Consider the following 14,835-nt stretch of genomic DNA (forward strand, 5'->3'; position numbering starts at 1 on the left):
GAATAGCCGCAACAAACCCTGCAATCGAGCGGGCGTATCCTGGAAAACCCACAGACCTGTCTCCCACTCGAGCCATTCCGCCCACACCTTCGAGTATCTGGCCCAAGTGGAACTCGATACAGACCCTCGAACCAGGTCCATCAGCCTGTCGAGCCCAGGGACCATAGTTCCACCGGACACCGGCACCCATCCTCGTCCGCGTGGGGCGCAGCTGCCCGGAACTCCGACCACTGCGAACGAGAGAGCATCCGCAATTACATTGTGAACCCCCGGAACATGCAGCGCCCTACAAGACACGTTAAGGCACAGGCATTTATGGGTTTGCCATTCTAACTGTAATAAACAGCAACTCGTACACTGCTAGTTGTGATAACATGCTAACCATCCTGTATTAGACCTATGAAACCGTTCATACACACTACTGTCATTCCAATTTTAACTTGCTATAGCTATTTGGACTAGAAGTTTGTGAAGGAATTTGTTGGTGGGTTTTGGTTTTTATGGTATCTAGTTTAGAAAAGTTCCCTGATGACATCTACTAAATTGTCAACCTGTAGCACTGAGATCTGTGTGTACAAAGTCAAAAGATTAGCCAGTCTGCCATTCACATTTCTAAAAGTACATTTAAATTTGATAGCCAGCATCTTCGTCATAAAAGTAGACTTGCAACAGACTGAAACACTGAGCTTAAAGAATACTGCAACATTACAAATACAAATCTGTATTCCTAGCGCTATGATGTCCGTGTCCCTAGTGGATATTGGGTCCCCCTGGTTCGGCATATAAACAAACAAAAAAAAAACCTTATACTCCGATCTTTCTAGTGCTGAGGCTGCCTCATTGCTTCTTGGCTCTCCTCACCTAGTGAAGGTTTTGATTGGTGGCATTGAAGTCAATCTGCATTTCTTATACACATGTCACTGTTTAGTAACCATGCCCCTTCTGTTTGTAGTATTTATACCTGAAAACCAATATATAAAAAAAAAATATTAAATGTTAATACTTGGGAGCTGTTAACCTTCTATTTCTGAAGTAATGTCCCATGGATTCCTTCAGAGAGATTTTCTACTATTAAGCTGTTCACACAGGAAGTATCTGAAGCAGATTGAGTAAAGAAGCTTCACGTCATCCGTTTTTAGCAAAACAAAGTAAATGTTACCGAGTAAACTAACAGAAGCCAAACACAGAGAAATGGATGCAGGTCTTCAGGAAGTAAGAGGTCTTTATTAACATACCGATCGGGCCTCGGATGAACTCCTGTTCCAAAAACATCTGATCAACACATGGTGTACATTCCTTATATAGCACTATAACTCCTCCCATTAATAGCTACACCCACATACCTTTAACCAATCAATGAGCAGAATATAGACTTGTACATCTGGTCAGACCACATGGCTCATCCAAGACAAAGTGATACCGGAGAAACTGACGGAAGCCAAGCACAGAGAGATGGACACAGGTTTCTTCAGGAAGGAAGAGATTCTTTATTCGGTTCACCGATCGGGACTCAGAAGGACTAATGTCACCAAAATACAACAAGTTCTGAGCCCCGGACAATAGTGCAGGCTCCTTATATAGGCACATAACTCCTCCCATAATAAGCTCCACCCGCACATTCTCTTAACCAATCAAAACGAACAAGAACTAACTTCCTGCTTGACCGCATGGCTTGTCCAGCACAATGGAGGAGGGGAATACTACATCCGGTATTCTCGCACATGCTCCGTACACTACTGATCGTATCTTTGCCACCTGCAACCAAACGAACGATACGTCAGTATATGCACGTACACATGCCATGTGGTAATCTCGGCCTACTAAATTTATTTTTACCGAGATTCCACCACATTCCCCCCTTTGATGCCTCCTGATATTTCACAATTACTGAGGCATCACTTAACCTTGGTTTGCATATACCTCAGGTTGCTATGAAGCAGACCAGACTTTTCGATGATGTGAATCCCTCAACACTCCTCTTCCTGCATTGGTTCTCCCTGATTTAGAGCATCATATTTATATATGGCCATTATCTGTGCAGCAGCCTTTCTCTCTGCTATATTCTCTATAACGCTCTGCACAGACCTAACTACTAAAGGAATAAGACATGGCAGGAGTAGACACAACATTAAAATCAGCATGACTCCGCCTACCAATGCCTAAAGCCCTCCAAACTGCTCATACCAGTTACCAAACCAACTACTTGGATTATACCCTTTCCATACCTGAGTAGGCACATGCGCTAGTTTAACCATATGGCTAGTAAGCTCAGCTATTGCTTGCCCTTCGTCATCTATTTGAAGACAGCAATTGCTCAGGTTAAACTTCCCACATACACCTCCCTCTACTGCCAATAGGTAATCCAAGGCTAATCTATTTTGGTAAACTGCTGTCCTCATCCTGGTGTTATGCTTTGCTAGAAGATTGAGCGCTTGTGAGGTCTCATTAGTAATTATCTCAACCACCGCCTGTAACCTTATAATGCGGTTGAGCATATATATTGGGGTTGCCCCTTCCCAGTCCTGTGGCAACTCCGAATATGCCTTCTTACCACAGATCCAGTACAAATTTGCTGGGGCTTTCCAACTAGATGTGATGGATAAGTCAAACCATACGTCCTTTAAATTGGTATAACTTGCAAACGGGTTAGGTGGTTCTGAGACATTTGAAGCCGACCACCAAGTTGTATTCTTTGTATCATCATCATAAGCTTTTTGCCCTAGACAAGTTAACTCTCCTACAGAAGTATTAAACATTATTCCTTTCCTTGCTATGCAAACATAACCTATGATGGAGGTTTTTAATCTCCACTCAGATTTACCTCTAACACTCATCTGATAATCGGCTTGTGAAGATATTATTTGTTCAACTGCCTCAGAACCGGACATTACCTCCTTTGCTTCCCAAGGCCATTGGTCTCCCATGTTAGTACCTCCACACACAGCAGTTGGTTACATTAAGACTACCAGCAATACTTTCAGCTAAATCTATAAACAGGTTTTTAGCGTTATGGGGGATCTTATTATCTACACTCATCTCTTCATAAAAAGAATGGAATACCTGATGAGTTTGGGATGCTACAGTATCGGTCTCTATCCCTATAAACAATATTGTCCCAGGATCTAAACCCGTCCCATATATCTGAAACCCAAATAAGTTACCGAACCTATCTAAAAATTGTTCAGGATTATTTATAAGTATATGGACTGGGTTACATTCCATAGACTTACAATATGGTTTGGTAGGCAACTTAGTAACAATCATATCCTTGTCTGCTGTCTGTCCCCAAGTTGCCCACCCCACACAAGACCAATATGGGCAAAATGTATAATCCTTATTTGGGCATCTAGGACTCACATACTTATTTTTACTACTGGGACAAATATATTTATCGTTAGACCCATACGTTCTCTCCCACCTAAGATCCCCACATACATTCCACGGCTTTCTACCACTTGATATCGCTTTACATGCATCAAATAGCAGAACACCCGAAGAATGTACGGTTTCTAACAGTTTTATTTATTAGGGTCCCCTGTGGATCTCCATTCCTGACGGTCAACCAAATTGTACGGGGTTGATACTCTGGATTGAAGCACTTAGGTTCTCCTATCCTAAATGGCATACACTATATTCTATACCTAGGTATCTACACCTAGACACATATCCTTTACACTCATATTGTGAATGCCAAATTAGGGTCTGGGAAATATGATTACCTGTTATAGTAGTCTTAATGCAAACCTCACAGCTAGGAGTGTCGGTACCTCTACCTTCCTGAATATAAAAATACATATAAATAAACATTATCACAAATACATCTTTCGTCGGCTGCATCCTCAGTCTTCGTCCGTGCGATGGCACCTCAGCTTCCAGGATGTAAGGGCTGCAGGGAATGGAGTTCTGCTCGTCTTCACAGGGGTCCCTTCAAGACTTCCTGGCTTTTAATACGTTGGTGAGTGGTCAAGCGTTATTATGGCCGTCAAAACACTCACTTACCAATCTCTGTAAAAACAATAATTGTAATCCAAAATGTTTCCTCGTCACTCCGACTGAGTCGTGCGCTTTAACCGTATCTTACAGGGATTCTCTGGATCTGGTGTAGCTTGCCAAGAATCTACTGCTGCTGGTTTAACCCTGGAGTGATGAATCCATGGAGTCACTTCGGCCACCTTTATTGCTGTAGGGGTAGACAAAAGAACAACATAAGGACCCCTCCACTTAGGCCCTAACGGTATATTATTCCACTCTTTAATCCACTCTTGATCTCCTGGATGGTAACTATGAACAGGGGGATAAATATTCACAGGTAATCTATCTTGTACCCATTTCTGTACCTCCTCCATAGTTTTACCCAAATCTACAACCTGCTGCCGGGTAATTCCTTCTCCCAACTGACTCAAATCCCCCCTTAAGTTACCAAGTACGGGAGGTGGACACCCATACATGATTTCAAAAGGTGAGAGACCCATCCTTCTGGAAGGTGTACTGCGAATACGTAACAGAGCTATAGGCAAAAGTACATTCCATTTAAGTTGGGTTTCCTGACACATCTTTGCCAACTGATTCTTAATAGTTCTATTCATTCTTTCTACCTTACCAGAACTCTGAGGTCTATATGCCATATGAAGTCTCCACTTAATACCAAGCATATGAGTCAGTTGTTGTAGGCACTGGTGAACAAAGGCTGGACCATTATCCGATCCTATAGAGCATGGTAGTCCATATCGGGGTATTTCTCGTAGCAGGAATCGCACAACTTCTCCTGCTTTCTCTGTACGAGTAGGACATGCTTCTACCCAGCCTGAATAGGTGCACACAACCACTAGTAGGTAGCGATGTCCACCGGATTTAGGCATAACTGTATAGTCAATTTGTAGATCGGACATAGGGAGTCCCTCCCATATACTGAACTCCTGGTGGCTTTACTGGTCCTTGCCTTGCATTATTTTTAGCACATATTACACATCTTCGTACAATGGCTTGAGTTAAGTTGGACAATCTTGGTATGTAGAAATGTTTTGAGAGATTCTTCCATACTATCTCTTCCAGAATGTGTCCCGTTGTGATAGTTCTGGACAATTTCTACCGCTAGTGATGCTGGAATAACTATTCTCCCATCTTCTAACTGATACCATTTGTTCTCCAGGTACTTTCCAGGTTCAGTCTTTAACCACTCTTCTTCTTGAGCTGTATAAACTGGAGTCCATTGAGACAGTGGAGTTGGTATAAGAGCAGCTATATGTTCCACATATTCCTGTCTTCCTGATTCAGCGGCACGCTTAGCTGCATTATCTGCCATCCGATTTCCTTTGGTTACATCACCATCTCCTCTCAGATGCGCTCGACAATGTATAATCCCAACTTCTTTCGGTTCCCATACTGCTTCCAATAGTTGTAGTATTTCAGCTGCGTACTTGATTTCTTTACCCTCTGAATTCAATAGTCCTCTTTCTTTATACAAAGCTCCGTGGGCATGAGTGGTTAAAAACGCATACTTGGAGTCCGTGTAGATGTTCACTCTTAAACCTTCAGCCAATTGTAACGCTCGTGTTAGTGCGATCAATTCTGCCTTCTGTGCTGATGTTCCTTTTGACAGTGGCAGAGCTTCTATCACCTTGTCTATCGTTGTTACTGCATATCCTGCATAGCCAATCCCTTCTTTCACATAACTTCTGCCGTCTGTATAATATTGGACATCAGGGTTCTGGATGGGAAAATCACGAAGATCTGGTCTACTTGAAAATACTTCATCCATCACCTCCAAACAATCGTGTTGACTTTCAGTAGGTTGCGGCAAAAGGGTAGCTGGATTTAAGGTGTTTACAGTCTCTAAATGCACTCTTGGGTTTTCACACAACATTGCTTGATACTTGGTCATACGGCTGTTACTAAACCAATGATTTCCTTTGTAATCCAACAACGTCTGTACTGCATGTGGGACTCGTACATAAAGTTCTTGACCCAGAGTGAGTTTATCGGCTTCAGCTACCAGCAGGGCGGCTGCAGCTACGGCTCTTAGACAAGGTGGAAGACCACTGGCCACTGCATCCAGTTGCTTAGACATATAGGCAACAGGTCTTTGCCATGATCCCAAGTACTGTGTTAATACTCCCACAGCCATTCTTCTTTGCTCGTGTACATATAAGTAGAATGGTCGTGTGTGATCAGGTAGACCTAATGCTGGGGCACTCATCAAAGCCTTCTTCACATCTTCAAATGCCTTTTGCTGTTCTGGGGTCCATAGGAAGGGATCGTGTTCTGTACCCTTGATAGCTGCATACAGAGGTTTCGCCAATATCGCATAACTGGGAATCCATATCCTACAGAAGCCTGCTGCCCCCAAGAACTCTCGCACTTGTCTTCTATTCTTGGGTATTGGTATTTGGCATACAGCTTCTTTTCTCTCTGGCCCCATTATTCTTTGACCTTCAGAGATATGGAATCCCAGATACTTGACAGTTGGCTGACACAACTGAGCCTTCTTCCGAGACACCTTGTATCCTGCCTTCCAGAGAATGTGTAGTAGATCATGTGTTGCTTGCTGACATATTTCTCTTGTAACTGCGGCTATCAACAAATCATCTACATATTATAATAGTACACACTCTCCTGGGATGGACTTGAAATCCAGTAAGTCTTGACTTAAAGCTGAACCAAATAGGGTAGGTGAATTCTTAAACCCTTGGGGCAGTCTTGTCCAAGTCATCTGGCGTTTCGAGCCCGTTACAGCATTTTCCCATTGGAATGCGAAGATACATTGGCTTTCTGCAGCAATTCGGAGGCAAAAGAAGGCATCTTTGAGATCTAAAACTGTAAAGTAAGTAGCCCCGCCCGGAATTAAAGCAAGCAGGTTATACGGATTGGGCACAACTGGGTGTATACTTACTACCGCATCATTGACTGCTCTCAAGTCCTGCACAGGGCGATACTCATCTGTACCGGGCTTTTGAACAGGCGGCAATGGGGTGTTCCAGGGGGAAGTACAGAATTTTAGGATACCATACCGTATGAACTTATCCAGATATAATTGAATATTCTTCTTAGCCTTTTGCGGGTTATGATATTGCCGTAGGGTCACTGGATAGACCCCAAGTTTTAGTTCAATTCGAATGGGTGGAATATTGCGGGCAAGTCCTGGTGGGTTGTTCTCTGCCCAAACTCCTGGTATATTGAATAAGGATTCATCACTCTTAGGGTTTTGGCTAGTCAATGCTGTATAAAGTCGCCACTCTTCTTCCTTTTGGTACTGATAGTGTCATAATACCTGAAGGTCCATTAAACTTAAATTAAACTTGGAGCGGTATGCCTCCAATAATCGGTCATAAAAGACACTGGGCGATTCATCACTTTTTTGTAACACCTCAGCCGTCTTAGACATATTTATAGCTTTCTTTCCTCCGGCTTTCATGCCAGCAATTATAGCGTCTCTATAGGCTTTTAAATGAATCATATCTGCGCCATTAATATTCCACTCGGGATCAGTGTTCGGATAATGGGCTGCGGCCCATGCTGCTGGATTAGCTTGATTTAATGTACGGGCTTCTTCTTCCAGCGCTTTAATGGCCGCTTGGTTTATCCGTGTCCTCTCCTCGTTATTAAATAATGTCATTAGTAACTGCTGGCAATCAGCCCAAGTAGGATTATGCGTTTGGACTATTGAGGTGAACAGGTCGGTCATGGCTTGAGGTTTGTCGGTGTACGATGAATTATGGGTTTTCCAATTTAAGAGATCGGTAGTCGTAAAGGGGACGTATACAAAGACTGGGTCAGCATATATTAATTGACCTTCATCATTAAGGTGTGCTGAGCCGGGAGCCAAACGAAGTGGCGTTTGATAATGTCGGGGCTTGAGAGTACCGGTCAGTTGTCGGGTTAGTATAGGGCTTCGTTGAGGTGCGTCGGTTAGGGGTTCCAGTCGAGTGGTAGTAAGGCATGGGGATGGGGAAGCTTTATTGTGGGGAAGATCGGTGAATAAAATATTCCGGGCCGGGCTAGCGGAAGCCTGACCGGAAGCTTGATATGGCGCCAAATCAGGATATGTGGGTTTAACAGGGGTTGGTACCGGAAGGGGAGGTTTAGTAATAAGGGGGATGGACTCTGAACTAGAGGAGGAAGTAGATGGGGACAACGGGGAAAGGGGTGCAGAGCTTCCTGTATCACTTCCCTTTCCTCTTCCTGTGGAGGAGGAGTAAGGGGGAGGCATAGGGATCTCCGACTCAGGGGGCGTGTCCAAAATGGGCGTAATCATGGCCCTAGTGGACAAACGAGTCCTGGCCACCATGAGGCGACATTGCTCCTCGTGGCATACTCGGATCCATCTTGGCGAGTCGTTTACGGCCTGCCTCCAACAATCAATGTATGGAAACTGTCCGTAAAGTTCAGGCCTACCTGATACAGCCACGTGTACACGCTGTACCAGATTAGGATCTAAACTGCCACGTGGCGGCCATGCAGCAACCAAAGTAGGCCATTCCCTAGTACATAAAGTAATCAGGCGTGCAGGAGACATTTTAACCCCCAAATCACATTTTGTAAATCCCTTTTTAAAATTCTTTAACATGCATCCTAAGGGATCCAAAATCGTCGACTCCGACGCGCCCATACTTAGCAATGGAGCGTCGTTCCCAACGAATACTATACACACTCTATCAACAGTCACACCCGTTCCCTCGGCAACAGCACCACGTGGTACAGTTACCAAGTGAAACGTACACAACAAAAAACACTCAGGGAATTCCCGTACACACACAGCTGTTACACCAGTCACTAAATAATAGATACTATGCCCTTTGGCGAAACTATACCGTGGCCCACGCTATAATTCCCTAGATTTGAATTACCCGTCTATAACATAGCCCAGTAACATCGACTTTACAAACAGCATTAACAGTACGGTTTGCATAGGTCAAAGTACAATTAGTAGTGATTATGGTGTTAGACATGCAATATAGACGACAATTATTAGTACTTACATACAGTGTCAGTAATTATACAGGGTTATGGTACCGTGCGCTATAATACAGTTACACACTATTCACACTCTCGCTAGACGGCAGAGCTCACGCTATCTAGCAAGATATACACGCTACTAAACAATCTTTAACACATATACAATTCCCAACTAATCTATTGGCCAGTACCTTGATGGACTACCTAAAACTATCTACATCCGTTTTGGTTAGCCACACTGTCCAAGCACCACATATAGCGAACTAGAGGGCGGAATTTACAACAGTACCCTCTTAGTCTATCTACTCTATCAAAAGTCTAGTGGGTTCCAAATTTACACGCCTTCCCACTTAGCCAAGATAGGTTGAGAGCTAGCGAACCGCATTTACACAGGCGCCGCTTAGTCTACCGGTCCCTCCGACCTAGCGAACGAAATGTACACCCTAGAACGCTAGTCTAGACAAGACACCGGTGTCCGGCTAGGGCTATTTACACAGAACCCCGCCTGACTCCATACCAAATTAAACGGTCTTACTAAAGAGCGTTCAATTGAGCGGTGCGCCTTCGCTCCTTCCCTCCACTGGAGGGGGCAGATTCCGTACACAATTCAAACCCCTTATGGGCCTACCGTACAATCGGTATACCCCTAGTGGGTCCGCCATCTAAAACAGCGGTCGTCTTACCTCCTCGTTCCTGAACCTGAGTTCACACTCATCGACGGGGACACCCCAGCACTTACTACGTATAGGCCGATGATCTCCTGGACAACAGACCAGTGGCGCCGAGACGAAGGGAGGTCCACGCAGAAGTTCAGGGGTGCAGCCGTAGAGAACGTGGGCAAAGATAGACCGTCTCACGCCTCTGCTTCTCAGCTACCGTTGAACGATGAGCTTCCCGGCCAATGCACCAAATGATACCGGAGAAACTGACGGAAGCCAAGCAGAGAGATGGACACAGGTTTCTTCAGGAAGGAAGAGATTCTTTATTCGGTTCACCGATCGGGACTCAGAAGGACTAATGTCACCAAAATACAACAAGTTCTGAGCCCCGGACAATCGTGCAGGCTCCTTATATAGGCACATAACTCCTCCCATAATAAGCTCCACCCGCACATTCTCTTAACCAATCAAAACGAACAAGAACTAACTTCCTGCTTGACCGCATGGCTTGTCCAGCACAATGGAGGAGGGGAATACTACATCCGGTATTCTCGCACATGCTCCGTACACTACTGATCGTATCTTTGCCACGTGCAACCAAAGGACCGATACGTCAGTATATGCACGTACACATGCCACGTGGTAATCTCGGCCTACTAAATTTATTTTTACCGAGATTCCACCACAAAAGGAAATAAGTGCAATTTCAGTTCCTGCATTCCTGCACATGCTCAGTACATTGATGACCGTATCCCAACTATGTGTAGCTAACTGACACAACATACACATATGCCACGTGGACTAAATTTACATTCACTGAAATTCCACCACAATGTCAGTCTTTGTTGCAGGTTGTGCTCCCCCTTAAGATTTTGAGTTGCAATCTATGACTAATTACAAAATTGTGTGAGGATTTGTTCATCCAAAAATAGATTGCTCTAGTGTACCCTCAACAGATTTGGAGGGCAACTCTTGGCTACTTTTCAAAATAATCCGGACATGGCACTCAAAGGATGAATAATGGGCAGGCAATGTTTCTGCTCAGAAGCTATTTCTAGAATCCTGCCTAATTAAAGCTTCTCTGAGCTGACCAGCCACATGGAATACAACTCCCATTACTCTATTAGGGTGCTGGTCCTGCAATGTGATGTAAAAACACTCTAGTGTAGTATTGACATGGGTTTAGATAAATGCACAGGCCTTTCCCATGCCTTGGTTTTGACTATTGGATATACACTTATTGGCATAGCTGGACTTTTTTTTTTTTTTGGTAAACCTTCTAGCTGTCATATTCACTGTACACCACCAACATATGCACAAGTCAGGGGTATGTGTGTAGTCTGTCAATCAATCTTGGGTTAGTTTGGAATACTGCTCTCTCCTGCCACATACAGTATGATCCTGTTATTGCAGCTTAGCTATCTACCATTTAACCCCTTAAGGACACATGACAGAAATATTCCGTCATGACTCACTTTTCTTTCTGAAGTTGTGTCCTTAAGGGGTTAAAGGGACTCTATAGTCTACATATAAAAGCAAGAAAGACAGGTCCCCCAGCCTTCCTTCTTGCTTTTATATGTACTTTCAGCAAAAAAAAAATATTTTTGAGGCTTTTTTATATTAAAAACGTACCTCCGTTCCAGCACCGAGCTCCCAGCCATGCCGCGCCCCCTTTTTCGTCAATCGCGGGGCCCAATAGGACGCTTCTCTGAGAAGCGTCATCGCGATGTGGTGCGCATGCGCAGCTTTGCGCTGCACCAATTGCGTTCCTTATAGAGCGGCATTGACTGCCGCCCTATGAAGACACTCAGCGCTTTACTGCGCATGTTTTGCTGTGCCCCCCTCCTACTCCAAACTTTGCATGCAAACACACACATATTGTTAAGCATACACACACACTTTAAATAAATATTGTTAAACACACACACTCTATTTCTACTTCTTTCTATTTATCTATATCTATCTCATTATTTCTATCTATCTATCTCTATCCATATCTATCCATCCACTCCCATGATCCATACATCCTCACCCACTCAGCCTCAGTCACCCACCCACACTCACTAAATACATTTACTTACTGTTTGAATACTCTCCTCCTCCTCCTCTTCGGTCTTCAGCTGTCAGGTCAAGCCACTCCCACAGCAGAGCTGACAGCCTCAGCACACAAAGCGCGTTCACAGTGCTTTGTGTGCTGATAGCCCGTCTGAAGTATTCACCCATGCGTGAATACGTCAGACGTGAATGAGGCCTTTTTAGGGCCTCTGAACTCGGAAGTCCCTCTGGTGGCCGTCTGACTGCAACAAGAGGTGTTCCAAGCTTCCAATGTAAACACTGCATTTTCTCAGAAAATACGGTGCTTACAAGAAAAAGGCTGCAGGGAGCTGTAGCACTCACCTGAACAACCTCAATAAGCTGACGTTGTTCAGGTGACTATAGTGTTCCTTTTAACTTTGCCTGAGAATCCTGATCGGACCCCCCTGTGTTCTCAGCCAGTCTTTGCTGCCCAAAGTTGGACAGACTAATGTGTGTTCCTATGTATGAATTACCCACAGTCCTTCATAAATCTGGTCTGAATACCAAGTTGGGTATTATCTGACCTTGAATAACATTGTAAGTTTTGCTGTTCTGGTATTTCTTGGCAGTTACACTAACAATGCAAACTCCATTTCATGAAGACTGGCCTCTTGTGCGTGTTATACTGAATGAATGTGGCAAGAGTCTGATAATTGTTGAAATGAAACTTATTCCAGCATTGTTCTAGTTGGGGTTTAGCCAAATTTCACATTTTCTTTGAATAGGGAAACCTGAAAGTACTGTAATAGATTCCAGTTCACTAGTTGCTATAAGTGAATAACCCTGGGCGTATGAATGCCAAACTGACACAGCCTATTAAACCTAATCAGTACAAAAGGGGGGTTAACTGGTGACTCCCTGGCTCCTGGAGAAGGACTTCCTTGACTTGGTCTCCTCTACATCCAGCTCATCCTCCCTCACAATGCTAATGTTTCAACTCTAAGAAGCTCTCTTGAAGCTTCAGATAGCATTGCCAGAGCAAGAGGAGCTGGTGACACTGCGAACCACACGGGCACAGCATAACATAGCCGGTGGGAGAGGGCATCAGATGCAGTGCTTAGTGTGCATGTGGTGACTTCTTCTAGCCATCATTTTTTTTTTTTAAACTTTATTTTTGTGTGAAAGTCTCATTACAACATTCGCGGACATTATACATTGTACATTGTATAGCTGACATAAAGATTGAAATCGTTCCTGGTGCATTACAGGCATGCCTTTGGACCGCTGTTATCATGCCCGCATTGTAACAAAGACATTACACGTTTTATATTTTTCATACAACTGAAGTAACAAACCAGCAGAATATATCTCCAACCAAACTATCTGTGCCAACGAGGCTGTTAAGTGATTAATTTCAAAATTCAGTTGGGGGTTGTGTCTCCAATCCCACTGTAGCTGTCCTGGTCTGGCCAGAAGTCATCATGTCTGTGGTATTCTAGGATTGGGGGCCATACGCCCCTTCTGATGTTAGAGAGCTTCTAGCCATCTTTTAGGCTGGAGCAGGAGTGATTTTTTTTTTTTTTTTTATTACAATCTTTGGCAAAATCTGACACCTGGCATTGCTAGCTGTGGCTGGACTTGCTTCTTGCTGTACAACATGCACGATTTTTAAGACTTTTCAATAACCATTTGGCTTTCTATAAAAATATTTTGGGAAGTGTTTTTTCCATGGTGATCTACTATTGGTTCTTCCTTACTGACTTCTACCATTTTCATGTAGAACATTCAGATTGTCTTAGATAAAGAATGAAGTCAGGTCACCTACCTGGGGGTTGTTCAATGACTGCAGGAGAGCGAGACAGGACTCTGAAATGGGGACTGTCCCACTGAGCTGGGAGGTTTTCCTCCATAACATGCTTTCCAGAAAACTGTGCTAGGCAAAGCATCTTACGCTCCCTTCTGTGCACATTTTTTATAACCTATATATATCCTTCAGTTATGAAGATGGAATCCAAGTTGGCAAAGAAGTACAAAGCAAGGTGTGACTGGGGCCAAAAAAAAAAATCTCCCCCCCCTCCCTCCCCCTACAATACCAACAGTGAGGATTGCTGAACACACAAGTAGAATTGGTACTTCCCTGGGAGATACTGGATAAAAAAAAAACCATTGTCTTGAATCTGCATAGAAAGCATGACTAGAAACATGCTCATATTGTAACTTTTATATGTAAAACGTTTTACAGCACCACTCACTTGTACCAGAGCCATATAGCCAGCTCTGACTGAGATATCTTGTCTTTAGTTTATTAAAGTTGATACTGAATCATTTGGAGCACTCTATGCAGAGATGTCACCATTGCTTATCTTTGCAAAATAAACACGACCCACCAAAAGCTGACAGAGCAGATTAAAAGGAACACTCCAAACACTACCACCACTGCAACGTCTCCTGAGAGGTGGAAGATCCACATTAGGAACTTGTTAGCTGATTGCAGGGCTTGGTTTAGGAGAGCAAATGGAATTTCTCTGCTGAGGGACTTCTGGCTCTTAGAAGATGGGAGTAGTACCCAGTGGACGGTAGGAAAAAATGGGTTGAATCCTTACAATGTGAGGCACCAGGGCACCCCTTGTACTATAACTGCAGCAGTGGGCTATGATGGTGCTTGGAATATATTTATAAAAGGAGGTAAACTCCATTTGTAATAAAACTCTGGTTGGTTTCACGGTCTCCATGCACTGTGTGGGGGTTACCTTTCAGTTATCAAAATGGCAGAAGATTGACATGTATGTTAGGTGTGAGTATATCCCCATCATACGTTCTTCCTTCCAGTTGCATATTAAATCTACAAACACCCTATAACTTGTAATTCAGATGGTCCAGGGATCTTTGGTATAGTTTTTATTAAATGTAATCGCTAAAAATAACGAAGTAGAATACAAACCAGTTTCACCACAAAACTGGACTGAGCACTTGAACGCACTCGCGGTGAGACGCATTAGTGTTCCTATTCTACTGTTGTCATTGTCCCATAATGCATAGCAAAGATGGCTTTATATTAGCACTGAAGTGGTTGCAGTCTTTCCCATAATGCCCAGCTATGACTGGACTAGCTTGTTTCTCAACCTGCATGATTTGAAGGCCGTTGTCACACAATGGTGTGAGGGCTGCAAACAGATGCAGTTCTAGTTGGTGTGCGCAGGCATTAAAT

Source organism: Pelobates fuscus, chromosome 5, assembly GCF_036172605.1.
Source record: "Pelobates fuscus isolate aPelFus1 chromosome 5, aPelFus1.pri, whole genome shotgun sequence".
Taxonomy (NCBI): domain Eukaryota; kingdom Metazoa; phylum Chordata; class Amphibia; order Anura; family Pelobatidae; genus Pelobates; species Pelobates fuscus.